The sequence below is a fragment of the Hemiscyllium ocellatum genome, chromosome 5 (genome assembly GCF_020745735.1).
Source record: "Hemiscyllium ocellatum isolate sHemOce1 chromosome 5, sHemOce1.pat.X.cur, whole genome shotgun sequence".
NCBI lineage: Eukaryota > Metazoa > Chordata > Chondrichthyes > Orectolobiformes > Hemiscylliidae > Hemiscyllium > Hemiscyllium ocellatum.
The window spans coordinates 53,067,212-53,095,100 of NC_083405.1; positions in this window are offsets into that span (position 1 = coordinate 53,067,212).

Below are 27,889 nucleotides of genomic sequence, written 5' to 3' on the forward strand. Positions count from 1 at the left end.
CACATCTGTTGGAACCAGGCATCAATTCAAATCTATCTGACTTGTAATACCCATGTAGAAAGTGATGTTCCTCTGCTCAACACCCCCATTTTCCTCCTGGGAAGACTGCCCTAAAAATTGACCCTGGATCCAATGAAATCTCATGCCTACAGGTCAAGCATGACAAGAAAGCTTCCTGCTGCTTATACAGAACCTCCACCAACACTACGTCAGTTGATAAAATCAGTCCTCACCACATTCAAAATCAGGTGGAGGAAGCCAAGAGGGGGTGAAGAGAAGTGACTGTATGGGTTGCTTCAATGTCCATCACCAAGAGAAGCTCAGCAGCCCCACTTTTGACTGAGCTAGTCAAGTTCTAAAAGTTAAAGCTGCTAGTCTGGGTCTGCAGCAGACGGTGAGGGAGCCAACAAGAGGGAATAAAATGCTTAACCATATCATCACAGATCTGCCTTCAGCAGATGTATTTGTCCATGACAGTATCTGTAAAAGACAACATTGCACAATCTTTGTGAACTCAAAATCCTATCTTCATATTGAGAATACCTTACATAATGTCATGCAACACAATCTCCATGCTGAATGGGATGAACTTTGAACAGATGCAGCAACTCAAGACTGGACATCCATGAGGCACTGTGGGCCATCAACAGCAGCAGAATTGTACTCTGTAAGCTCATAACCTGGAATATTCCCCAGTCAACCAGTATCCTTAAGCCAGGGGATCAACACTAGTTCAATGGAAAGTGCAGGAGGGCATGCCAGGAGCAGTACCAGGTACAACTAAAAATCGAGTATCAACCTGGTGAAGCCACCAAACAGCATTACTTTGTGCCAAACCTCATAAGCAGTAAGTGGTGGACAGAGTCAAGCAACCGTGCAACTAGTTGATCTGATTTAAGCTCTGCAGTCCTGCCACATGCAGACACAGATTGTGGTGGGCATTTAACAGGAGGATGAGGATCCACAGACATCCCCATCCTCAATAATGGGGAAGCCCAGCGCATCACAGCAAAAGACAAGGCTGAAGCATTCACAACAATCTTCAACCATGAGTGTCACGTTGATGATTCACCTCATTCATACGAGAGGGCTGCATCATCACAAATACCAATCTCCCTTTAATTGGGTTCACCCCCACTTTCAAGAACTGTTCAGAATCTCTGGATACTGCAAAGTCTGTAGGTCCTGACAAGATTCCTGTTACAGATATAAAGACTTGTGCTCCTGAACTTGCCATACCAGAGCCAAGATATTCCAGCTACAATACTGACACTGACTCAACAATATGGAAGATTGTCCAGATATGTTCTCTGCACAAAAAGAAGAACAAATCCAACCTGGCCTATAACTATGCCATTATTCTGCCCTCGATCATCAGTAAAGTGAGGGAAGATGTTATCAGTAGTACTATCAAGCAGCACCTGCTAAGCAATAAACAATCAGTGACATCCAGTTTGGGTTCCGCCAGGGCCACTCAGCTCCAGACCTTATTACAGCCTTAATAGGTTATTTAATAGGTATTCATAAACACAGTGGAATACGATTTTAATGTGTGAGCATTGCTTTAAGTAGTTGATCATGAACAAGGAAGGCTCTGAAATGTGCATTTCTATACAATCCTTACTGCATTTATTGTGGTACTTCAGCTACAATTTTGAAAACGTAAGAGGTGGAAATCAGTTTTAGTGCCTAACCATGCCAGGCATCTTAATTTGCTTTGCCAGACTGGTGCAAGCATTGTCCAAATGGTTGCATTGTGCCTTTCCAATGCTTGGCACTTTCTTTTTGCCATGTGTTTTACTCAATTGCCCAGTAAGCATCAGTACCAACTGCATTGTAATGTTGCTGCCAATATAGAATAAGAATATGGTGAAGAGATGTGGTGAAGAGATCTGAACAGGAATGACATGAGAATACATTCGCTGCAGACTGTCAGTTTCCAGGCCTGTGCTCGAGCATAGAGGTTTGCACAGCACTTTCAAATAACTACACTGTTATTCCACTAAGTTTTTTAAAGAGATTCAGCACCTTACATTTGCTTTACATGTGAATGATGTCAGTACATAGTTCTGTTTATTGAAAACAAAGGCATGATGCTTGTACGTAACTCCCTCTGCTGGTAAGTTTCTACTTCAACTGTAGCATAACTAACATTGAAGAATTCAGTGTCAGACACTAACAAACATATTTCTTTGACAAAACTCCCTTAGGTTTTGAAATGAATTGACAAAAGATCACTTTAGTAGTGCTGTGCATTTATGTTAAGAATCCTGTGTAGCCATTTAGAGCCAAGTTTCTCCCAGAAAACAGGGCTGTCAGATGGAACATTACTCAACTGAGCTGAGATAATGAGCAAGCAGAGATTGAAACAATAGAATTTGCTAAGAATGCATTTTTCTAAACCAAAGAAACATAAGCATTAACAGTTGTTACAGAAATAGAGCTTGCTTTTCTTTAGAAACTTATGGGGCAAGAGCCAATAAAATTGTGATATTTCCCTAGATCACAGCTACTTGGACATTGTGGTATTTATTACTTCTACCATTATGTGTACTTGGTAAGGAACAGGTCAGTTGGCTGGACAGCTAGATTGTAATGCAAGGTGATGCCAACAGTTTGGGTTGAATTCCTGCACTGGCTGAGATCACCATATGAAGGGCTGTCCTTCTCAACTTCTCCCCTTGCCTAAGGTGTTGTGAGCCTTAGGTTAAACCACCAACGATCATCTGTCTCTGATGAGAGGGCAGTCCTGAAGTCTATTAAGACTATGGTAACTTTATTGAGTAAGTAGAGTTTGAGATATTTGACTGCCACTAATCCTTTTTTGTTTAATCATGAGGCTATCTAGTGATTAGTTTAGAGAATGAAGCACCATGGAAATCTGCAAAAGAGCCTGTATTCTGAAGTAATAAAGGGATTTATTGTATAATACTAATAAATACAATTGAATTTGGTCAGGTACAATCACTGGAACCTCAGGGAGCTGGTAAGATACATGTGCTCCATCTGAATCCTAGAATTGAAGTCCTTGTCTTCATACACACATCGCGTGTGATAATTGTAGAATGGCAGAGACCACTACATCAACATTATGTAATGAGAAATGCAAGAACAGGAGCTCAAAATTATAAGGCAAGGATTCTTTATTGCACCAACATCAGGTTTTTACAAAATTTAAGGCGAATTAAGGCTTAAACAAGGTAAACAGTATTTACATTGGAGCGAGTCCACATTTCATATCATGGATTGAGGAATCCTTTACTTGTCTGCTTCTCTTTTTCTCTCTAAGAGACTGCTGCCAGACAAAGATTCCCTCTACTCCAGAGAGGAACTGTAGGTACCATATGGTCCCAGGTCAGTGCCCTCCCACAACGTCATCACTTGCTGCTCGAAGTCTGGTTGCATGTTTCGCTGCATGAGATTTGTCCTCCCAGGAAATGCACATAGCATTCTGTAACCACTTAAAAGGTGGTTGTGGGATCTATTGTGTCTCAATGGCCAATATAAGAACTTATAAGTTTGGTACAGAAGTTGACTGCGCTCATAATTGATATAAATGTTTTAAAAAAGTAAACGGAGGGAATCCAGTCCTCACATTCTGCCAATCAGAAGAAAGAAAGCCAAAAGTGTGGATTCAATCCCCATATCATCAATGGTAGCCCAGCGGAGGCTAACTGCTCATTCTACCTCACTTAACCAACCAACATTCCCACTCAACCTCCTCCTACCTTCTAATGGAGACCCTGTGGAAAACTTCCCATCACTGTTTACATTACTGTCTAGCTTCCTCTCTCAGTCTCATTTCTTTCTTCTGATTAAGCTTTTAGTCATTCTCTGACTATCTTTACATTCTGACCAATCATCTGACCTGTTTTTAATCTTTTGTCTAATTAAATGTTTTGTCTTAAATTTGATGTGTTCCTTAACTTCTTACAAACCTCTCCTCTGAATGTGTTTCTTTAGTTGGAATATGCTTATTTGGAATCAGACATGTTGAAGCTGAAGAATGCATGAAGGCAGCAAGAAGACCAAGTTAATTGAATTTCAGGAGAGAGAGAGTAATGGTCTGTAACGACCATGTGGGGAAGGCATGCAATGAAATGCCCCATGGTTAGTACTAAGATCAATGCTTTCTTTTGGTACTTGTTAATGACTTAGACATGAGTATACAGGGCTTAACTTCAAAATTTGTAAATGGTACAAACATTGGAAGTATTGCAAAGTGAGGAAGATTGAGATGGACTTCAGTAGGGTATATACAGGCTGGAGGATTGAATGGAAACACCACAGATGTAATTTAATGAAGGGAATTTTGAAGTGATACATTTTGGTGGAAGAATGAGAAGAGGTAAAGATGTAATAAAAGGCACAATTCAAACAGACATGAAGAAACAGAGCCACTGGAACATCGTATTATTTTGAAAAAAAGCAACGAACTGGATAAAAATTATCTAGTGACAACACATTACAGGGGAAATGTAACAAAAAAAGCAAATTGTCAAAATTCGGTTTTGAGGGAATGATGCTCTCCATTCCTTGCAGTACTTATGGATTGCCGGTGGCTTCCATTGTGCCAAAGGACACTGTTTGCTCCCTCTCCAGGGCTGTACTCATGGTCATATCTACAAAAGAAAGGCAGTCTGTTAACTCTAACAATTCCCCCACCACAGCCCACTGCCTGCATCGGTTATTGAGTGCTTTGGCCAGGAGTAGAAAGGACACACAAAATGATCAGTTGATTTGCCTAGCCCCTCACTGGGGAGTTAGGTAATCACAAATTATAGAAGCTGTTAGGGCAGGTAGCAAAATTGGTTTACAAAGTATACATGATGTTAGACTTTATAAGTAGAAGCTTAGACTATAAATCCAAGGAAACTATGATGAACCTTTATACAGCTCTGCTTTGATCTCAACCAAGCATGGTGTCACAGTCAGGACAGCCCAATCTATCAAGTTTATGAAGACTTTAGAGAGGTTAGAGAGAAGATTTAGGAGAATGATTCCAATTGTGTAGAATTCAGTTACCTTGATAGATTAGTGAAGCTGCAATTCTTCCTCTTAGCAAAGGGAATAATGAGAAGAGAGCTTTTCTTGAAAATCATGAAGGGCTTAAACAAAGTAAACCTTTCCCCATTGGCTGAAAGTTCATGAATCAGAAGGTACAGATTTCAGGTGACTAGCAAGAGGATCAATACCAATTTAGGGAAACACATTTTTTTAATGCAGTGTATGGTGGGGGGTTGTGTCAGAATTCAGAAGCACATCTCAGAAGGTATAGAGGCTGATACAGTTAACAATTACAAAATGGAATTTGATAAAGATCTGATAATAACAAGTTTGCAGGATAAGTGTGAGGCAGTGGACTAGCTAAATTGTTCTTGCAGAAAGCCAGAACTAAAGCAATTGGCTGAATGGCCTCTTCATGTGCTGTAGCTACTTGATTATTCTACGCTTCCAGTACAAATTCATGCAGTCTATTTGGTGACACGATAGAAGATAAATTTAAAATAATATTTGTGAGATATTTTGCAGCTTTATAATTAAATGTACATTTTTCCATGAAAATGTTCCTTCAAATGTTTGTTCAAAAAGTATTTTTCTATCCTGTTATTTTGTTGAACTGAGGCATGAGGACACTGCAACTGCAATGCACAGTAACAATGTCATAATTATCTTTCAAACTTGCATGGAATAATGCATGGTGCCTGCTAATAAGTAGGTATTTGTGAAAATGTCAAGTGGCATGCTGCCAGTTGCTCTTTGAACTAATGTAGATTTAATTCTAACAGCTTATAGTTAGTAATTTCAGTAACACTTGACAAAAGAACCTTTTAAACAGATATTTTGATCTCTTCATAACCTGGTCCTCTGATGTAAGATCTCACACATGCCTGACATACTCCCACCATTTTTTAGGATTCAATTCCTTTTAGCTCACTAAAATATCATCTTAACAACAGTTTCTGGTTTTCTTTTTTTTGTACTTCTAATGAGCAAACCAATCTTACATAGAGCTTTGTTGGCTTCTTCTCACACAAGTTCTGTATTGTTGTTTCTGTGAGTGCTTTTGATACAGTCTTCTTCACTTTCACTCACCCATCAGCAATTCTACTTGTAGCTCTCCTTTATGTCTGGTTGCATGGCTCATATTTTAACTTCTTTCCTATTGGTACTGCTTCCAGATAATGGGTCACCAGGTTACATGAATAATATTTCTTATTATCCAACAAAATTACAATTGACCCTTTCATGACTAATTACAAGTAATTACAGATTACAAAAGTACATTGAAGAAATCATACATTTATATTATTTTATTGCTTCCAAGTAAAGATCATCAGATTATATTAAGATGATATAATAATTTATATATCATTACATGATTATTATTTGTTACTGCAGCTAGAAATGTTGGTCAGATTAGTATTATGACATTCAACAATTTTAATCTATTGAATTTCCCTATAAATCACAGCCTGACAGCATTGCTAATGATAATCTCCTTGCTATTTTTGTTTTAATTTGTAGAAATGTTATTAATTATGAAGCAATACATCTATCTAAGCTGGAATTTGATGGTTTCTCTACAGATACACATCAATTCCAGGTTGACATTAGGGGTTTTGTATAAATGGTTTACATGTATTGTACCATAGTTTACAGTTAGTAGAAACTGCCAATAATGAAGTTAATGACCAGGTACATTAATAATTTCTCACTTTATCGAACCCATATTCTATTCATATTTTTCCATAAGATACCTAATTTATTTTGAGAATGTTAGGACTGCTAGTGCTTTAATAGAATATTGATAAATGTATTCTTTCCAGTAGACATGAATAGCAAGAATTCAATTTCTCCACTTCCCTTGAGGATCTTTTTAATATCTTGTTTTATGTTCTCTTCTTTTTCCTCAAGGTTTAAAGACTGCTTCTCATGTTAGCCATTAGAACTGTGCAGTGCAGTGAAACGAGTGCAGTCTGTCTTAATTTAACCTCACTTAATCTCAGTTGCCAAAACAAAACTGACCAAAGTTGGCCATTTTAGTTGGCACCAATCTTCATAGTGATTAATGTATCTTGATCTGACACAGTCACTTCTCACTTTAACCAATACATCTGTCAAGAATCCAGATTTTAAGTTAAATGGTGAAAATTAATACACTCCAAAGAGAATCAGAATGGTACAAAGAACATTAAAATATTTGATATCTTTTCATGATTAAAGTGCTTATTTTTACATTACTTCTGTGGCAACAAATTTCAATGACGCAAAAGGGAGGTCACTCAATACACCCTTTCAGACTTTAGCAACACCAAGGCATGTTGTAGTAAGTGCAAAGGCAGCAATTTCCTCTTTGTGCATGAACAATAGAGCTTTGGAAAAAAAGCAAGTGCCTGTGCTATTATTGAATTACTTGGCATTCTGCATTCTGCATGGCTTTAGTAAGACTTCAAGGCATTGATCAGCAGGGAATCAACCCAAACATTGCAAAGTGGCATGATACAACATTTACTGCAAAGAGCAAGCTTTTGTGCTGTTCAAGTAATTCTGGTTCTCACAGATTTTCATTGTTTAAAAAAGTGGCTCTTCAACCTGCAACAAAATGTAATTAATCTTACTTTAATTTCTATGCTGATGTGGTTCATAGCTATTATTCTCCTATTATTAACCACCACAGTGACAGTGGAACTGACAGCCAGAGACACACCGTCATTAGGTGAAGTGATTTTGAACCACAATTCATTCTTGACAGAGCCTGAAAAAAAATCCACCACATTGGAACAGGGGAAATATTGTTCTGCAATTCATTGAAGTTTCAGGACAAAGTAAGGTTTCTGATCTTGACATTCTGTTTTCTTTATGAATGAATTAAAAAAAATTCAATTCAGATTTTTTTAAGTACTTAGCTGATTAGAATAAAAAAAAAGCAAGTTCAAAATTAAGGAACAAGACAAAATTGTATTTCATCAATAAAGCAACTTTTGAAGTAAAAAATACAATATCTTTAAGTAAATAATAGATGCAATTATTTCATAAATTATAACATTAAAAAGAATTGGCATACATCATTAGTTGCCTTCTCTGTGCATCTTCCTCAAGAAACATCATTTAATCATCTGATATATAATGAAGATGATTAATAAATATCTTTCTATAATGCACAGTATTAATTGTGATAATAGTATGGCTTTAAGATGCATATGTTGTCATGGTTTAGAGGTTGAGACAAAGGTATTGAGCAGTCTGCTCAAAGCCAATAGAGTAAACAGCTTGTGAGGCTTTGGGATTTTTTTGTGAAAGTTAGAATAGTAAAAGCAGTCTGAATGGGTGAGGACAAGCTCCCACAAGATCAGGATCTTGAATTTGAGCTTTCTGCACTTGCTGGGATCTTGGAACTGGATGTGGAAGCCCTTATTCCTCTCTCTGTTACAGCTAAAAGCTAGGGTTCTCTTCCTGCTGTTAGAATTACATGTGAGACAATCTGTATTATTGAATTTGCCACTGCCAAGAGTGTGTATATGGGATATTACCATTTGAAACAGTTAATTAGTGGTAATTAACATATCTATTATTTTCACAGAGTTACAGATACAATTAAGCCAATTCTTTTCTTTTTGTTTTGTCTGTATTTTAACTATAGTATAAAAACAAAGTGTGTTTTCCTTAACATCAAGTAGTTGACCAATTGAATTGTATATGGAACACAACACCTTACACTTACCTTTAAAATAAGAAATATTTAGGGTCTATATTATCTTCTTAATATACTTTGAGGGGTTTGGTCTGGTCTATAAAAACTGGCTCTTCATGTTGGGATCAAAATCTAGTTTCAGGTTGGGTTTAGGATTACTGGACTCAAAGACAGTGAATGGTGAGTATTGGTGTTTGTTTTTATTTTGGATGTTGCATTCAGTTGGTTTAAATGGGGTGCACCTTGTGTAATAATGGCGCTTCCAGTTGCTAAGAGTTTCCTGGAGGTGGAAGAAGTCACATCAGGTGTTTTACAGAAAGTGAAAGCAAAGCTTTCAGAATTGGCAAGCAAGTTGAAATTGGAGTTGCCTGTGTCTGTGAAGAAAGGGAAAATAATCTCAGCAATAGCTCTCCATTTATAATTGCCAGGAATACAATTAGACTCAGTGGAGATTGCTAAAATTCAATCATAAATGAAAGAGTTTGCCTTCGTTGGCAAGGGAAAAAGAAACAGTAGCCCTAGCAGAGTACAACAAAAGAGAAATGGAAATAAAACAGCTTAAATTATGATTAAAAGCTGAGGAAAAAGAAAAGGAAGGGATGGCCCTAGCAGAAGAAAGGAAGATAGAGAGATTTTGAACTTCAGAGATTGGAAATGAAAATTCAAAGTCAACTTAAAATGACAGAGGTAGGGGTCATGATGAGCACAGTGATGGAAAGCAATTTCATTACAGCCAAAGGCCTAGTAGGATCTGTTTAAATGTATCCAAGTATTGCCAAAGTTCAACAAGAAGGATGTTGAAGCCTTTTTCATTTATTTTGAGAAAGTGGCTAAACCAATGAAATGGCCAGTGACCATGTGGGTTTTATTGATCCAAATAAAGTTGGCAAGTAGAGCTAGTGAGGTATTTGCACCACTATTAAAAGTGTTATCCCGGGAGTGTAATGAGGTGAAGCATGCCATCTTAGGGGTATTTGAGTTAGTACCAGAAGCATACAGACAATGTTTTAAAAATCTAAAGAGGGAACCTAGTCACACCTACATAGAGTCATAGAGATGTACAGTATGGAAACTGACCCTTCGGTCCAACCATACATAGAGTTTGAAAAAATCAAACAAAGTATCTTTTTTTTGGGTGGATAAAGGCACTGAAAATACATCAAACATATGACTTTTTTCATGAGACAATTATTTTGGAGGAGTTCAAAAGTGTACTTCCTGAAGTAGTGAGAATGCATGTGGAAGAGCAGAGAGTTAACACTACAAGGTCAGCTGTGGAAATGGCGGATGATTATGAGTTTGTTCATAAACCAAAGTTTCACTTCCAACATCAATTTCAATCTGTGAGAGATAGAAACTGGGGCAAAGAGAAATCCCCACGTGGTAAAGAAAAAGGAGATCTCATTGAAAATAGTAAAAATAGTTTACCACAGGGTAAAAAGGAAACTCAGGAAGGGGAAAGAGAAGTTAAAAAAAGTTCAAGTGTTTTCACTGTGATAAGGTAGGCCACATGAAGTTTCAGTTGGAGGTTTAGAAAAAGCACTGAGAAGACACAGATGTGGGAAAATTGGGTAAGCCAGTGAGTTTTGCTGAAGTGGTAAAAGAAAGCGCAGTAGAATGTAGAATGCAGCAAAAGAATGTACAATCTGGTTAGGGCTTGGTTAAGAAGCAAGTGCCAGATCTCTTAAAAAAAATTTGAATGTATAAGATTTACTTATGTATGCCAAGAGCAATAGGTAAAGGAATTAAGATCTTAAGAGACACAGGAACAAGTCAATCTTTAATGGTGAGATGTGAGGAGATATATAACTCAGAAGGAGTATTGCCAGGAAAAGTGGTAATATGTGGAATTCATTGTGAGAAGAACAATGGTCCATTATATCAAGAGAAGTTGGAGAATCCAGTGAAAAGTGATAAAGTGGTGGTAGGAGTAATAGAGAAAGTCTCGATTCCAGAAATACAGTTTATCCTTGGTAATGATACAGTGGGATCACAGGTGGGAGTGATGCCTACTGTGGTTGAAAAGGCAGTGGAAAGTCAGGCAACTGGGATTTTTCCTGACTGTGTGGGAACAGCATCGCAAAGTCACATGTTAAAGCAAGAGGGGAAACAAGGACTAAAGATAAGAAAGTTGAAGTTCAATTATCAGGAACTATCTTTGAATAATTAGTTGAAAAAACAAGAGCAGGTAAAGGACAAAGTGAATATTTTTGGTTCAGAGAAATGAGCTGAATTACAACAGAAAGAGGGAAAACTAATGTAATTGTGTCAAAACGCCAACACAGAAGAAGAAGAGTCTAAGTGTTTCCCGGAATGTTACTAACTTAAACATGAAATTTTGATGAGAAAATGGAGACAGGGTGTCTTGTGAATATGCTCAGAAGGTATTTGGATAAGGAAATAAAACAAAAGGAGAATGTGTTATTGGTTACAACACAGAGTGAAGAACCAATTCAGATGATTCTGAATTGGACATTCCTTATTTCACTTGGACAATGAAGAAGTTCCCAAAAAATTGGTAAAAGTTATTGAGTTACCTTCCAGATGGAAATCAAAACTATCTGAAAGGGTTATTACAATCATATAGGGAGACATGTGGGAATAAGCTGGGAGGTATTAACCTGATTATGCATAATGTAGCTATAGAAAATGCTGTTCCAGTTAAGCACAATCCTTATAGATTTAACCCGCTAAATTTGGCACAAAACAAAGAGAACAAAGAAAATTTACAGCCCAGAAACAGGCCCTTCAGCCCTGCAAGCCTGAGCCAGGATTCAAAAAGAGATTGAGCATGTGCTCAAAGCCAATATAATCAAAGTGTGGTGCAGCGAATGGAACTCACCCTTAGCAATGCTGCAAAAACCAGACGGTACCCAATGATTTTGTGTGGACTATCACATAGTCAATGCAGTTACAAAGTCTGATTCATATCCTAGTCAACATTTGGAAGGCTGTATTGAAAAGGTGGGACAAACAACTTACATTTCTAAGTTGGACTTATTCAGAAGATACTGGCAGGTATCTTTATTCAAAAGAGTGAAGAAAATATCAATTTCTGTGATTCTGAATGGATTGTATCAGCTTAAACTCATGCCATTTGATACGAAAAGGCATCCAACCACGTTTCAAAGGCTAACCAATAAAGTAATTCGGGGATTGCATAATTATTTGATATACATCAAGGATCTGGTGATTTTTTATCACACGTGGAAGGAATACTTGCAGCATTGAGCAGAATTGATTGATCAACTTTGGGAAGTGGCTTGGTGATAAACCTGGCTAAGAGTGAGTTCACAAATGCCCAAGTCACATTCCTGGGCCATGTTATTCAATAAGGAAAGATGGTTCCATGATATGTGAAAACAAAACTTATTATTGCGTTTCCCCTACCATCGATGAAGAGGGAGGTATTACAATTCCTGGAATGAAGTCATTTTTATTTGAAGTTCATACTGAATTTTAGCAGTGTAGTTGTTCCGTTGACTGACTTATTGGATAAGTGCAGAAAATTTCAGTGGACGGAGGAAAGGTAGAAGATGATTGACAATCTGAAAGCTGTGTTAACCACTGCTTCAGTGTCAGCCACACCTAATAACGCAAAACCATTCAAGGTGGCTATCTATGCAAGTGATATGGGTATTGGTGCTGTACTCTTGCAAGAAGACTTTGAGAAGATAGAAAGACCAATTGGGTAATTTTCCGGGAAGATTGAATAATCATCAACAGAAATGTTCCACAATTGAGAAAGAGACCTTGAGTTTGGTGTTGGTATTGCAACATTTCAACATTCATGTTGCCAGTAATGTGTGTGAGACAATTGTGCATCCTGTTCATAATCCCTTAAAGTTTTCAGAAAGTTTTAAAGATAAAAAAATTACAGACTATTTAGATAAAGTTTATTATTGTAGTCAATTTGAAAATGATATATGTGGCAGGACAAGAAAAGGTCATTGCCAACACACTGTTGTGATTTTAATAAGGAAAGACAGGGACATTCAGTGGCGGGAAAATAAATGAGCTGAAATGGACTATAGTAGTGAATGTTTGCATGCTTAGAGTCAATGGAATGTATACGTATTGTAGGGTACTAATAGCATAAAACTAAAAGTTTTTTTAAAAATGAAGCCATTTTTATATAATGATGGTTTATTTCCTTTTTAAGAGAGGAAGTGTGATAATACTATGGCTTTCAGAGGCATATTTTGTCCTGTTTCTTTTCAGGTTGAGACAGAGGTGTCAGGTGGCCTACTTAAACCCAATAGAGTTAATGGATTATTAGCCTTTCCTGTTTTTTTTAAAGTTGTAACAATAGAAGCAACCTGAATGGGTGGGGTCAAGGTCCAACAGAACCAAGTATTTTAACTCTAGCTTACTGCAGTTGCTGGGATCTTGGAGCTTGATGTCAAAACTCTTATTCCTCTCTCTGTTACAGCTAAAAGCTGGTGTTCTCTTCCTGCTGCTGGAACCATATGAGAGTCAATCTGTTTTACTGAAATTGCCACTGCCAAGGGTGTGATTATGGGATGTTACTACACTGAAGTAGTTATTGAGCAGTAGTTAATAAATCTATTATTTTCTTAAGCATCTTGATCAATTTAGAGTTAAGCTAATTATTCTATTTTGTCTGTATTTTACTTGTAGTCTCAAAGTTAACTGTGTTTTGCTTAGCGTTAAGTAGTTTGACCAATTGAATTGCATCTGGAACACAATGCCTTACATTTACCTTTAAAATAAGAAAAGGTGAGGGTTTAGATGATCTTCTTAATTTATTTTGAGAGTGTTTGGTCTGGTACATAATCCTGATGTACTACACACTATACATGGCAGCGAGTTATGCATCAGTTCTATTGTAATGCACAACACTGATGTACTTTGGAAATAGAGAAAATGCAAGAGGGAAAACAGTGACAGAATTGGGCAGGGTCAACATGGATTTACAAAAGAGAAATCACATTTGACAAATCTACTTGGAATTGTCACAAGTGTAATGAGTAGAGTTGAGAAGAGGTACTAGACATAAGATTAATATGTAACATTAAAGCCATTGGTTTGGGGGTAGTGTACTGATATGGATAGAGAACTGGTTGGCAGACAGGAAACAGTGAGCAGGAATAAATGGATCATTTTCTGACTGTCATACAGTGACAATGGGATCAGTTAGAACAGTGCTCTTCACAATATGTATCACTAATTTAGATGAAGAAATGAAATGTAATATCCCCTAGTTTGCAGACTATAAGATATGAGCAAAATTATGTCATTTTGCCCACCAGGCCTTCTTCACCATTTGATAATGGCTGATATATTTCTTAACCCCATTCTCCTACTTGCTCCTAATAACCTTTGATCCTCTTACCAATTGAGAACCTATCAATCTCTGTCTCAAGTATACTCAATGGCTTGGCCTTAAAAACCTTCTGCGGAAATGAGTTTCACAGATTAACCACCATCCTGCTGAAGAAATTCCTCCTCATCTCAGTTCCAAAGGGTTGTACCTTCACTGAGGCTGTCCCCTCAAATCCTGATCTCTCCTACTAACAGAAACTTCTCCATGTCCACTCTGTCCAGGCCTCTCAGTATTCTGTAAGTTTCAATCAGATTCCCCCATCCTTCTAAATTCCATTGAGTACAGACCTCACCTCCTCTACCAATCCTCATATGATCAGTCTTGTAAACATTAACTTCTCTTTGGGACCTCCACCAATGCCAACGCACCCTTCCTTAGATATGGGGCTCAAAACTGTTCACAATATTTGGAATGTGGTCTGATCAGTTCCCTATACAGCCTCAGCAATATATGTCTGGTCTTGTTTTCTAGCCCTCTTGAAATGAATGCTGACATTGCAAAGGTCTGCCAAACATCTAACTAAACCTGCAGGTTAAACTAGGACTCCCAAAACCATCTGTGCTTTATATTTCCACAGCATTTCTCCATTTCAAAAATAATCTACACCTCCATTCTTGCCAAAGTGCATAACCTGCTCATCTTCAAACAGAAATTTGATGCAACTTATTAATTCAACAGAATGAAACTAACTTTGTAATTAACCACAGTTTGGTAGAGTGCATTTTATCAGTTTTTATTCAGCCAAATGGAAAATCATTTTCTGTGTTCAAAATATGATGGGTTAGCAATTTTTGAGAAGATTTGTAGCTCAGGTTGATAATAATTTTATAAGTTAGCTCACTGAACTAGAAGGTTTGCTTTCAGATGTTTCATCACCATATTAGTTAACATCATTAGTGAGAGTCAGTGAAGTGCTGGTGGTATGTCCCACTTCTCTATTTGTAGGTCTTGGTTTCTTTAGGTGGGTGATGTCATTTCCAGTTCTTTTTTTCAAGGGAAGGTAGACGGGATCTAAATCGATGTTTTTATTGATGGAGTTCTGTTTAGAATGTCATACTTCTAAGATTTCTTGTGTGTGTCTTTGCTTTGCCTGTCCTAGGAAGTGTGTGTTGTCCTAGTCAAAGTGGTGTCCTTCTTTGTCTGTATGTATGGAAACTAGTGATATGGATCATGTCTTTTGGTGGCTAGTTGGTCCTAATGTATCCTTGTGGTAAGTTTCCTGCTTGTTTGTGCGATGTAGTGTTTTTTTACAGTTCTTGCATGGTATCTTGTAAATGATGTTTGTTTTTCTGTTGGTATCTAGTGGATCCTTTAGGTTCATTAGTCACTGTTTAAGTGTGTTGGTAGGTTTGTGGGCTACCATGATGGCAAGGGGTCTGAGTAGTCTGGAAGTCATTTCTGATATGTCTTTGATGTAAGGAAATGTGACTATTGCATTGTGTCTGTTTGGGTTTGTTTCTGAAGAATTGGTGGATTGTGTTTGTTGGGTAACCACTTTTCTTGAAAACATTGTATAGATATTTTTCTTCTGCTGTTTGTAGTTCTTGCGTGCTGCAGTTTGATGTAGCTCATTGAAATGTCTTGATGCAGCTCCATTTGTAAGTGTTGGGATGATTGCTTCTGAAGTTAATTTTTGGTCTGTGTTTGTTGTTTTTCTGTAGACGCTAGTTTGAAGCTCTCCATTAACTGGACATTCAACTGACATGTCTAGGAATGGGAGTCTGTTGTTGTTCTCCTCCTCTTTTGTGAATTTTATGCCTGTCAGGATATTGTTGATGGTGTTGTATGTTTCCTCTGATTTGTGACATTTTGTCATGAGAAAGCTGTCATCCACATTGCAGACCCAAAGTTTGGGTTGGATAGATGGGAGGGCAGCTTGTTCAAGTGTCTGCATTACTGTTTCTGCTATAAGACCTGATATTAGTGATCCCATGACTTGTTTGTACGTTTTGTGATTGAATGTGAAGTGGGTGGTGAGGCACAGGTCCAATAGCTTGAAGATGTTGTCTTTGTTGATGAAGTTGGTGCTGTCTGGTGTTTGTGGCCCTGGTTTTCCTAATAGTGATGCCAGTGTTTCTTTGTGAAAAGAGCTGTAACATCAAAAGAGACCATTATTACGTCCTCTTCTATCTTGGTATCTTTAGTATTCAGGAATTCTTGGGTGGAGTGAATGGAGTGGCATGAATCTTCAATTAGGTGTTTTAGTTTTTGGTGGAGTTCCTTGGTTAGTCTGTATGTTGGTGTAACAAGTAGGGAGACGATGGGTCTGAGGGGGGGCCCAGATTTGTGTATTTTTGGTAATCCATAGAAGCAGGGTGAGTCGGATCCATCTGCTTTCATATTTTGGAAGTCTGTCCTGTGTAATTCTCCTGGCTTTTTTCAATGATCGATGTTAACATTTGTAAATAGCATACTTCTATTTTAGTGCTAGTAGGATCATCGGTCATTCCTCTGGCAAGCAAGGTACAATTAGATGGTTAGTAAACTCTCAAAATTCAGCTAATGATAAATCTGATCCAAAACCTTAAAAGAACAAACTGCTTTAACCAAAGGTCTGAGGAAGGGTCACTCGACCTGAAACTTTAATTCTGGTTTCTCTCCACAGATGCTGCCAGACGTCCTGAGCTTTTCCTGCAATTTGTATTTTTGTTTCTGATTTACAGCATCCACAGTTCTTTCATTTTATATCAAAAATTGTGCCTTTTCTGGGTCAATTGGCTTCAAGTTAGGTACAGTTTTCATTTTGGGATCTATTCCTTCTAAGAATATCATTGGGACATGATCAAACTCATTCAATGTAAGAAAACAGGTAGAAATCAAATCAATTTCAGGCCTCAGAAACATACATCTTGCAGGCAGTTTATAGAAACATTCTACTCCACAGACTGTGCTTCTGTGATATTCCAACTTATTTGTATTTGAGGCATAACCAGTAGCATGAGATTAGGGAGAAATTTCAAATAAAATGTGAGGAGATACTTAGGCTAATACTTTCGACTTATAAACAAAAACTGACAGAGATAACAGACTCCAGTTGAAATATTTTGCAGCACTACTGTATTGTAGGGCAATAGAGTAGAAGTTGCTTTGGGGCTGTTTTGTATGCAAATCTGTGTTGAACTTAGAGAACATACTTGAACCCGTTGATGCAAAAAGGTCCCAATTGATCCTCCTGACTAACTTAACTAAATAGGTCACTCTCAGCCTTACCCCGATTGGTCATCAAATAATGCAGCAAACAACTGATTCTGGCATCAAAAGGCCCCGGTGAAGAGATTTCCCATTTAACTCCCTCATTGCATTCTGAAAAATGAAACAAGATAAAGCAGATTAGATTTTCAAACAGAAATTAATGCATAAACTGGAATTAGGTTATTTTAGACATTTCTCATCAGAAATTAAAACAGTTGAAATACTGTGCATTCAAAAATTTAAAAACCGTTAAGTAAATATCTTTTTAAATATGAAGAAGAAAGAATGCAAATCAGATAATCCCTTGCGAGTGATAGTTGTGAACATTTGTTTGCTCAGTTGCCTGGTTTTGGAGTGACTGTGCTTCTTTGGCTATTACTAACTCTTTTCTTCCTCTGCAGACATAGATAGTCCACATGACCATCAGAATCATAGAGTGATAAAGTCATAGAGATGTACAGCATGGAAACAGACTCTTTGTTCCAACCTGTCCATGCCAACCAGATATCCCAACCCAAAATAGTCCCACCTACCAGCACCCGGCCCATATCCCTCCAATCCCTTCCTATTCATATACCCATCCAAATGCCTTTTAAATGTTGCAATTGTACCAGCCTCCACCACATCCTCTGGCAGCTCATTCCATTCACGTACCACCCTCTGAGTGAAAGAGTAACCCCTTAAGTCTCTTTTAGATCTTTCTCCTCTCACCCTAAACCTATGCCCGATAGTTCTGGACTACCCCAACACAAGGAAAACACTTTGTCTATTTATCCTATCCAGAGCAAGATGTGGATAGCGCAAAGTAAGAAACATAGCATTCAATTTTATACATGGGGAAAATCGCAGGGAGATTAGCACTGCTGACTGGTAAAAGAGTAGGCTGGAAGTGTCTCCTTATGCAGGTATACTGTGTACTCATATAAAGAATGAGTTTACGATAATAAGATAGCCCAGATAGCAACCTGCCAAAGAGAGAACTCTCATCTGAACCCTGATACAGAAACCACACTACCGATAAGAATTCTGTTGGCAATTCACACAAGCCTTTTAAAAGGCCCTTCCACCAAACTTACTACAATGTCATAGTCCATGGATTCCAGCTCTAATTTGTACTTAGGGAGCAAACATGATAATGTTATGAAGACGCTTTAAAGTTATTATTTTTCAAAAGACTTATATCTTAATGCATTATGGAAAATTGATTTATTTCAAGTTTTGTTAAATGTTTTGAATTCTTTAAAAGATAATTATGAAAGGTCACTGCAGAGATAGGAGTTATTTTTTAAACAAAGCTTCCAAGAGATCACTGGCTTTAATTACTTTTATTGCTGCAGGTCCCTGCTGGGACTGTTTAGAACAGTGACTGGCTTGAATAGAGTACTCTGACATCTGGAGTTGGTGGGGGGGCATTAAGCCTGAGAAAGGGCAGTCCAGCTTATCTCCCATTCCTAGAAAGGAAACCATCCGGTTGAGTTCGGAGAGAAAGCTATTTGTTCTTCTATAAGAGTGATTAGAGAAACATGTCAGTATTGCATTTCCTGAGCAAGTTGAGTCTGAAAGATTGCAGAGACTGTCAAGTGACATGAGCCAGAACATCTGAGTGACAGGCTTCAGAACATCCTAAACCTTATCGTTTTCAATAAGACCCTGTGGAAAAATGTTTTTCCCTTTACCGGAGAAAAGTATTTTCATTTTACGTTGCAAACCATGGACTAGTGGGATGAGAATGACAGTGAACTCCTCCAGTCTCGGTTGTAAAAAGAGGGACTCTGAGGATCATCCAATAAAGCATGAGGGACCTGGTTAGCTCACTTGCCTGTATGGTTGGTATACAATGCAGAACAAATGCCAACAGTGTAGGTTTAATTCTTGCATTGACTGAAGGACTGTCCTTTCCTCTCACATGAGATATGGTGTTCCTCAGGTTAAACCACCACCAGATTTTTTATCTCTTCTGAGGTGCAGTCCTTAGGTGCAGTCAGATTATAACAACTTTACCTCATCTTTATTTAGTTAGTTCCATTTTTTCTACCATGATTTCATGGCTATCTGTGAGGACAGTAATGCCAGCCAAACACAGACATCAATTTCCATCTCCTTGACTTATGGAAAATAAGTGCAGCAGAAAGAATGACAAGACTGTACATAACTATTTGCAAGGGTCATGTATTTTCTTGATAGTCTGGGAAACAAAGAGGTCAATGAATAAGAAATTTTTTTTGTAGTTGTTGAGTATTATAAGTTTACAGTATAACATCCCAATGGAACACAAAATAGCCCTTAGTAATATTCTGCGAATCAGCAGAGTGACAGGTTTCTTTGTCTCAATTATTTCCTTGGACCGTAAGCACAGAAAAACAGCACACCTGAATCAAATTTCATTCTTCTACATTTTTTAAATCTCAGAGCTGAGTTCCTTAACAAATGTCACTGTTGAAGCAGGATCAAGCTGTGTTAGAGTGAAATGACAATTCATGGCTCAAAGTGCCATAAGAGTTTTAACCCTCCTTTGCTGATAACAGTGTTTGAAAATTACACCACTTTAATCATACCAACCTTAGCTGAAGCTTTATTCTGACAGATTTTTCATGAAATTGTCATTCTTTTCAAGAAGTTATTCAGGGTGATTGTCAACTTCATGGATCATTGAAAACTGGTCCACTGGCAAAGAAGATTTACTCTCCAACATCCCACACCATTGCTGTCGCCTTCGACTTTAACCTGGTGGTAAGGATGTTCACCTGGAGCAAGGATGCTCCCTCTATAAATATATAAACCACCCTGATAGTACCAAAAATATTCAAGATTGAAGTTGTATTCTGAGCAGTTTTTCCATTATATAGAAGAGAAGCTGCAGCCAGATGAACCTCAGATGGGCAACTTTATTTATTTTTGTTTCCTTGTGAGGTTTGGCAGGATAAAACTAACCTCTATATCCTGCAGGAATAGTCTTGGCCTGTCCTCACCTACTTCCCTCTGGAAACAAACATCCTGTAACATAAAACAAAGAACTGTGGATGTTGGAGATCTGAAACAAAAACAGAAATTGCTGGGGAAACTCAGCAGGCCAGGTAGCATCTATGGGAAGAAAGCAGAGTAAACATTTTGAGTCTAGTGTCTCATCATCAGTTCTGTTATCACTATCACATCTTAACAAAAGGATACACTTGTCATACACAACAAATACTTTCCACTGCATAATGGGCATACGCAGTTCAGCATTTTTCAACATTCTGCCACAACGCGCTCTCTTTGGAATTGGGAGATTAGTACATCTTTGACTTGATGACTGTTGGCTTTGAGTCTGATCTTTTGCAAATCAGTTAAATGCTGGAGAACCTTGTCTCTATTTGCATCCTTTGTAAACATTCTCTCTAAGACACTGCTACTCTGTCCCCAATGCCCATTGGAGACTCACGGCTTGTCTTAGTGAAAAGTTTTGTTTGCGAGAAGTACAGACAGATCATAGCAAGTCAGGACACGCAGATCATAGGATCCATGGGCAGAGTAAGGTATAAAGGTTACACTGCACAGGATATATGTGAGGCAAGATCAACGTTAGCAAGATCGACATTATTGGAGGTGACAGAGTCCATTCATCAGTCTAGTTACAGCAGGGAAGAAGCTGTTCTTCAACCTGTTCAAGCTTCAAACTTCTGCCTGATGGAAGAGGTTGAGCATAGAACATAGAACAATACAAAGCAGAACAGGCCCTTCGGCCCTCGATGTTACGATGACCTGTGGACTTTTCTCAGCTTGTCCCTCCACACTATCCCAAAATCATCCATGAGCTTATCTAAGGATTGGTTAAATCTCCCTAATGTGGCTGAGTTGACTACCTTAGCAGGTAGGGCATTCCACACCCTTACCACTCTCTGTGTAAAGAACTTGCCTCTGAAATCTAACTTAAATCTATCACCCCTCAATTTGTAGTTATGCCCTCTCAAACAAACTGACGTCATCGTCCTAGGAAAAAGTCTTTCTCTGTCTACCCTATCTAATCCTCTGACCATCTTGTATTCTCTATCAAATCCCCCCTTAGCCTTCTTCTTTCCAATGAGAAAAGACCCAAGTCCCTCAGCCTTTCCTCATGAGACCTTCCCTCCAGACCAGGCAACAACTTGGTAAATCTCCTCTGCACCTTTTCCAAAGCTTCCATATCCTTTTTGTAATGGGACGACCAGAAGATGTACTGAAAATGTGTTGCTGGAAAAGCGCAGCAGGTCAGGCAGCATCCAAGGAGCAGGAGAATCAATGTTTCGGGCATAAGCCCTTCTTCAGGAATTGTAGGGGGAGGAAGAGAGCTTCTTCAAGGAAGGCATCCTTGTAAGAGGATTCGCAGTAGGTTAAAATCAACTAGGAGAAAGTGAGGACTGCAGATGCTGGAGATCGGAGCTGTACACAATATTCCAAGTGTGACCGCACCAGCGTTTTGTATAGTTGCAGCATGATATTGCGGTTCCGGAACTCAATCCCTCTACCAAAGAAACCTAACACACCGTATGCCTTCTTAATAGCATTATCCACCTGGATGGCAACTTTCAGGAATCTATGCACATGGACTCCAAGATCCCTCTGCACATCCACGCTACCAAGAATCTTTCCATTGACTAAGTATTCTGCCATCCTGTTATTCTTCCCAATGTGCATCATCTCACATTTAGCTGCATTGGACTCCATTTGCCACCTCTGCAGTTTATCCAAATCCCCCTGCAACCTGTAATATTCTTCCACACTGTTCACTACTCTACCAACTTTAGTGTCATCTACAAATTTACTAATCCATCCACCTATGCCTGCGTCTAAGTCATTTATAAAAATGACAAACAGCAGTGGTGCCAAAATAGATCCTTGTGGCACACCATTAGTAACTGGACTCCAGACTGAATATTTTCCATCAACCACCACTCACTGCCTTCTTCCAGAAAGCCAGTTTCTAATCCAAACTGCTAAATTACCCTCAATTCCATGCCTCTGCATTTTCTCCATCAGCCTTCCATGTGGAGCCTTATCAAAGAGTTTACTGAAGTCCAAGTATACCATGTCAACTGCCCTACCCTCATCTACATGCTTGGTCACCTTCTCAAAAAACCCAATGAGTTTTCTGAGACATGACCTGCCCTTGACGAAACCATGTTGACTATCTGAAATCAAATTGTTGGTTGCTAAATGATTATAAATCTTTTCTCTTATAATCCTTTCCAAAACCTTTCCTACAACAGAAGTAAGGCTCACTGGACTATAATTACCTGGGTCATCTCTACTGCCCTCCTTGAATAAGGGCACAACATTTGCAATCCTCTAGTCCTCAGGTACTAAACCCGTGGACAACGACGACTCAAATATCCAAGCCAAAGGCTCTGCTATCTCCTCCCTAGCTTCCCAGAGAATCCTCGGATAAATCCCATCCGGCCCAGGGGACTTGTCTACTTTCACTCCTTCTAGAATTGATAACACCTGTGCGTAACTAACCTCGATCCTTTCTAGTCTAACATCTCATACCTCATTCTTCTCCTCTACAACATTCACCTATTCCTGAGTAAACACTGATGAGAAATGTTCATTTAGCACCTCCCCAATCTCTACAGGGTCCACACTCAACTTCCCAATTCTGTCTTTGACTAGCCCTATTCCTATCCTAATCAACCTTTTATTCCTCACATACCTATAGAAAGTTTTAGGGCTCTCCTTTATTCTATTTGCTAAAGACTGCTCATGTCCTCTCTCTGCTCTTCTTAACTCTCTCTTTAAATCCTTCCTAGGTGATCTGTAACTCTCCATTTCCTCGTCTGTACCATCTTGCCTCATCAACACATTAGCCTCTTGCTTCTTCTTAAAAAGAGATGTAATTTCTATAGTAAACTTCTGTTGTAGGAGAGCATTACTGGGGTGGGAGGGGTCTTTGATGTTCACAGCCTTTCTGCGGCAACAAGAAGTGTAAATGGAGTCCATGGATGGGAGGGGTGGCTTCCATGATAGTCTGGGCTTTGCACACAACTGATTGCAGTTTCTAACAGCCCTGGGCAGAGCAATTGCCATTCCAGGCTGTTTTGGACCCGGACAGTATGTTTTCTATGGTGTATCTGTACAAGTTAGTGAGAGTTCTTATGGACATGCTGAATTTCCTGAACAGCCTGAGGAAGAAGAGACCTTATTGTGCCTTCTTGATTATCGCATCTACGTGAGAGATCCAGGACAAGTGTCAGTTATTATCACTCCTAGGAACTTGAAGTTCTCAACCTCTCAACCTCCATTCCATTGATGTAGATAGGGGTGTGTTGTCCTCCTTTCTTTCCAAAGTCAATGATCAGTTCTTTAGTTTTGCTGACATTGAGAGAGAGTTTGTTATAATTGAATCATGACACCAAGCCCTCTATCTCCTTTCTGTATTTAACTCATCATTGTTAGATATCCATCCTACCACAATGATGTCATCAGCAGACATGTAGATGGTATTCATTCAGAATTTGGCTACACAGTCGTGGTATACGACGAGTCTAGTATGAGGCTGAGAATGCATCTTTCGGGAGTTCCAGTGTTGAGTGTTATCGTGGAGGAGATGCAGTTGTCTATCTTCACTGTTTGCGAGTTCTTGCAGTTTTGAGATCAGTCTGGAGGGGAAATGGTGTTGAAGGCAGAGTTGTAGTTGTGAGCAGGAGTCCAACATATGCGTCTTTGTTGTCCAGATGTTCAAGGGATGAGTGCTGGGCTAGGAAAATGACATCCACTGTGGAACTGTTACTATTGTAGGCAAATTGTAGGGGGCTGAGGCAGGTTGGGAGGGTAGACTTGATGTGGGCCATGACCAGGCTTTCGAAGCACTTCATAGTTATGGAGGTCAGAGCCACTGGGTGGTAGCCATTAATGCATGTTGCATGCGCTTTCTTAGGTACTGGGATAATAGTGGTTTTCTTGAAGCAGATGGGACTTCAGTTTGTAGGAGGGAGCAGTCGAAGATGTCAACCCGATTGCAGTCGGTAGCTTTTATGCCCAGTAACCACCTTTATAAAGCACCTCGACCCTCAAACACACCAGATTCAAGCGAGTGCACTCCAGGAAATAGGAGTCATGGTAACTGCCAGGACAGCAGCCACACGCTTCCAGGAAATGATAACAGTAGTGGCACCTTTTCCTAATGCTGAATTCTGCGATGTTATGACATGGTCCTCTCAGTGTCATATGTGTACAGTAAATGGCACCTGGGGGAACCTAATTATGTTCCAAGATCCCACTGCCCAGGCTGCAGCACATACTTCCTCTTGGGGGAATCAAAATGAACTGATGTGACCCTGTGCAGACAGCATCAGGCACTGATGCATTGATGTACTGTGGGTGCTTGACTAAGCGCCCCACAAAGGTCACCCATTATTCCCTGATAGGAGCAAACCACATAGAAATTCAAAATGGCTCCCGCCTTCACTTTCTCTGGGAGAAATTGCAGACCCCCCACCCTCCACCTCCAACTCCAAGGTTCTGCAGCCCTTAGGTCCCACTCTACCTATCAGCAAAATTCCTTCAGAGTGCACTGTGCCTTGCTTATCCCTAACAAATAGAGTCAGGGCACAAATGGTCTCAGCACCCTGTGGATCACATACACGTGGGGTCCTGCAGCTACAATCTCTGCCTGAGCTGGCTAGTGCTCATCCTCCACAGCTGGACTGTTGCCGTTCCTCGGCTTGGTATCAGTCCTGGTTCTGCAACATCCACTTCGTATTCTTCAGAAGGCAGCCATAGTGAGCAATAGTCCATTGGCAGCCTGGTACAGGGTCCTGAGTATAAATGACCCACATTGTGAACACAAGGAGTGAAAAAGGTTCTTAGATCTCTGAAGAGTCATCGGTGGCATACCCCAGAGATGAGGGCTGAGCACACTCCTTCAGGCAGTGAGACATGACAGCGCCCCAATAATGACAGCCAAGTTTCCATCATTCATTTAGTTTCAGCCTCAGCATGTGCATCACCTTGCTGAAGGTGTCACACTTGCTGAAAAACCAGCATATTACATTACAAAAGGAAGTGTCTGGTGCACTCCGACTCTTTCGAATCCCAGGCCAACGTCAATCATTCGATTTTTCATTACATTCAGTACAGATACTCATCAGACTTACATAACAGATGATGAAATGATGGAGCATGTCTCCCATAGCTTCCTTGGAAGATGCATTGCCACTTCCATGGAAGTACCGAAGAGGGGGAAGTAATGGCATAGTGGTATTATCACTGAACTGTTAATCCAGAGACCCAGATAATGCCCTGGGGAACCCAGGTTTGAATCTGACCATGGCAGATGATCAAATTTGAATTCAATAAACATTTGGAATTAAGAGTCTAACAATAACCATGAATCCATTGTCAATTGCCAGGAAAATTCCATCTGGTTCACTAATGTCCTTTAGGGAAGGAAACTGCCATCCTTACCTCGTCTGGCGTACATGTGACTCCAGACCCACAGCAATGTGGTTGACTCTTAACTGCCTCTGACCAATAATGCTGGTCTAGCCAGTGATGCCCTGAATTAATTTTTTAAAACTGCAAAGGATTGGTTATGGATATGAAGAGATTTTATTGAAAAGGAAGATAACCAAATTTTCTTCTAGGAAAAACATCGAACTCCATAACTATTCTAAGGGATGCAGGATCTCAAACTTTCCAAGACAGAAATTTAATTGTCCTTCCAGAAAATTCAATAAAAGTTGAAGTATTGGTAAATGCGATGGTTGAAGAGGGTATCCCAGTGCTAAAATGTTCACTTGGAGTGTGAGTTATCACTGGGGTCTAGGCGTATTTGGGGATGTTATGAATTATCAGTAGTTGGAGTTGGTTTAGTTCTAGGGAATGGCAAAGAGAAACATTTTATACTATTATTCGCAAGAGAATTAATTTTGAAATGATTTGGAATAGCAGGGTTTGAGTTCCAATGCACGACTCCAGTGAATGGTGACGCTATATGTCCCTGATCCATCAGACCTCTTGTACCTTTCCAGTTGGTGGGATTGGACATACCCAGGGATCATGATGATGGTGACTTGGATACAGTTGTTCCCAAGGAATCATACTTTACAGACAATGTTAGGCTGTTCCTTAACTAGTCTGTGACAGCTCTCCCAATTTTGGCACAATTCTCCGGTTGTTACTAAAAAGAACTTTGCAATGCCGACAGGGCTTTGTGTGCCATTGTCGCTTCAGGCTCCGTGGTTGATACTGGCTAGTCCATTCAGTTTCATTCCTTTAATTAGATTCTGTACCTGTTAGATACGACTGAGTGGCTTTCTATGTCATTTTTGAGAGCTTATTAGAATCAATCGCATTGCTGTGGATTTGGAGTCACATATAAGTGAGGATGTTGGATTTTCATTCCCTTAGGACATTAGTATTCACAATCATTATTAGATAAGCTTTTTTTTTAGAAAATGTGTTTTTATTAATTGAATTCAAATTCCACCATCTGCCTTGATGGGACTGTGAATCCATGTCTCCAGGGCATTATGCTGGGACCTTGGAATGCCAGTCCAGAGAAACAATGATATGTCACTACTCCCCAGGAAGACCTGGAAATGAAGATTTCAGAATCATTGTAATAAAAGTCCATTCCTTTAAACTTAATGGAGCACATAATGAACAAGAGACTTAATACAGTGACAACCCAGCTGCAAGCAGCCAGATTGAGATTGGGAATGACAGGCAGCGACATTTTGTTGAGAGGTATAAGCAAATAAATGAATAAAAAGACTAAACATTTGCTGAGCCACTAAAATATTTTTCTTTTAACCAATTTACTTACAAATGAACTTACAGTTATTTTTGCAGAGGGACTCAGCACTTTGTGCAAATTGCAAACTAGAGAAAATGCATATTAGTAGAATAGCAACAGCTTTGTGATTTAGGATCTGATTATCAACTCCAGTTCTTAAAGAGAAGACATCAAGTAACCTTTAGCTGCTTTGAAATATAATGAGGTTATCACAGCCTTTTCTTGAATAATTTCTTAAAATGAGTGATTGTTCCAATGTTGTTAGTTAATTTCTATTTCTCCATGAAGATATCATCATTTTCCATGGTATCATATGGGAATATAACATAGATCGTGATCATTTAATTCTGTTCATTTAGCCCCACAGAAGGAATGCAATTTACACAAACTTCATTAAAATATACACAGTGATTTCGGTTTTTGCACTATACTACCATTTCTAACAGTGAAGATAGGTTACTGTCCATCTTCCAATCCAAAAGACTTTGTTCTATCTTATATTGAAAACACTCTGACTTTTCCACCCTTCACTGGATTAAAAACTTGAAAATTGACATTCCATCTCTGTTAACCTTTGGCAGTGCTTGGGGAAATTTTCTGTCCTTCACGAAGAGCTCATCTAATTACTAATCTATAATCCTTTTAATATGCTACGCTTGCCTGATTGATCCGTTGCCAGTTGACACAAGATTGCTAGTAGCTACATTAACCTTTTCAGGACTATGGTCTCAGTTTCAAATGATTTCTGCTGACTGTTTAACAAGTTTGTTTTTAATTCTCCCTACCTTCGAAAGTAGTCATCAGTAATAAGTTAATTGGCTCCACAGGAGTCAACTTCCTTCAGTACCCTCTTCAAGATCCTCTGATTCAACATATGAGCATTGGCAATGAAGGTCAGTAG